At 47.7% G+C, this 1996-nt stretch overlaps 1 protein-coding gene across 1 annotated transcript in view; it reads right to left on the bottom strand.

Annotated features, from left to right (window-relative positions):
• Nucleotides 1-1996, bottom strand: part of EDEM2 (ER degradation enhancing alpha-mannosidase like protein 2) — a 37008-nt gene that overhangs the window by 19741 nt on the left and 15271 nt on the right. The window lies entirely within an intron of this gene.

Raw genomic sequence — 1996 nt, 5'->3', positions numbered from 1 at the left:
GAGTGAGTGAGTGAGTGAGTGAGTGAGTGAGTGAGTGAGTGAGTGAGTGAGTGAGTGAGTGAGTGAGTGTGTGTGTGTGTGTGTGCGCGCTTAATCAATAAACGCGGCATCTTGCCTTATCCTCCCTCATAAGGCCTCGCAATTGGCAATTTGTATAGCAGTACCTACTTGCATCATACACATACTTAATGCCAGCTTTTTCAGAAGATCAGATTGTCATCTGCTATGTTTTGCCTTAAGCAACCCTTCAGAGTCTGTAAACTACTTACAACCATCAACCTACAGTTGTTTCTGAACCTACAAAGCTTCCATGTGGATAGCAAAGGATGTATGAGGAACTAGGCTCATTTCACCCATCTGTACTGCGAGTAAGTAGGCCCTGGTACATCAGCAGATCTCTGTAATACAGTCTGCTAAGCTTTGCCCTGCTCTATGCCCCATGATCTGGGGATTTTTTTATTAAGAGTTTTTTTAAACTACTGAAGCAATAACATTTGTAGTCCCCTGAACACATACCATATTTACTTTAATCCAACATGAGGTCTTCTACATGTCCCCTCCACACTTGGATTCAAGTACCAGCCCAAGCAGGTGGTGGCTCAGGTCCAGCTTTGGCCCAGGGCTTGGGACTGAAGTCAGAGCTGGGCCCCTGGTTGGAATGGCTCATTTGGCAGGGGAGAGGGCATACAACTGGAGGGAGTGCAAGGGAGACTGCAGATGAGGGTGCAGGGGGAGAAGAACCTGATGTCTACCCCCTGGCCCCCCAGCCTATCCCTCTGCCCCCTTCCCTCTCCTCAGCTGCCCCATCACCTTCTGCTCCAGTTCTGATCCCTCTGGCTGCCACTGCTGCTGCTGACTGCCCTAAGCAGCAGAGCTGCATCAGAAAGTAAGAGGTTGGGAGCAAGGGAGGGAGTGGGACAGAGGGCAAAATGAAGCACAGGCATGGAAGAACATATAGTAGCGCATAGGCACAGAGAGGACAAGGTGTTGCCCCTCATTCCCTGCCACCACAGCAGTTAGGAGGATTAATTTAAGATGACCATCCACTAATTAGATTCTATGCATAGAAAATGTTAACAAATTTATAATTTTTCATGTATAGAATTAATAATTGGGAGGTCATCTTGAATTCAAAGTACAAGTCAGCCTGTATTTGAGAAAATATGTTAATCCAGCAAGAAAGCATGGCTAGCTGGTCAAAAACATGGAGAAATTTCTTACCAGGTAGAAGTTTGCGAGCTGCTTCCTCTGCCATTCTCAAGAGAGGACCTGAGCACGGCCACCCTGGTTCCACTTCAGTACCAGCCTTCTTAGATAGCAAGTGAGCGGAAAGGAGGCCGCCTACCACTGGAAGACCACAGAGCAAGGAGCTTATTAGGAAGCAAAGGAAGGAGGAACCATTTGACAATTTTGCCAAAGAAAATCCCTAAATCAGAAATACTATGTTGTATAACAAGGGGCATGTGGGTAGAAAAGAGAAAAGGGGTGCTTCATTTCTAGCATCTAGAAAGGGGAGGAGGCAATTATATCGGGCAGAGGGCCACTTACTGACTTTTGGCAAGCTGTCGAGGACAAGGGTAGCCCCACCCCCTAACCTTTGCCACCAGAAGTTCCCCCTCTGCTCCCCCTTGCCCTGGGAAGTACTCTTTTCAGCAAGGGATTTAGCCACCTCAGAACCAGAAAAATACCAAATTATTTTCTAAAAAGCGAACATCTAAAACATTCATTAATTTGATTTAAAAAACCCTGCCTACGCACACACGCACGCACACTTTGCCTCTACCAGCACATGCACAGTCTACCCCTGCCTACACACACACACGCTGCATGTAGGACACTGTGAGGGGATGTGTGGGTGCATGTGTATGGTGGGGCATGTGTCTGGGACTCACCCTATGAATACACACACACACTACCCCTGCCTACACACAAACACATATACTGCCCCCACCTGCGCACGCGCGTACGTGCACACACACACACACACACACACACA

The sequence above is a fragment of the Gavialis gangeticus genome, unplaced genomic scaffold (genome assembly GCF_001723915.1).
Source record: "Gavialis gangeticus isolate Ggan-Ray unplaced genomic scaffold, GavGan_comp1, whole genome shotgun sequence".
Taxonomy (NCBI): domain Eukaryota; kingdom Metazoa; phylum Chordata; order Crocodylia; family Gavialidae; genus Gavialis; species Gavialis gangeticus.
This window is presented reverse-complemented; position numbering and strand designations above follow the sequence as displayed.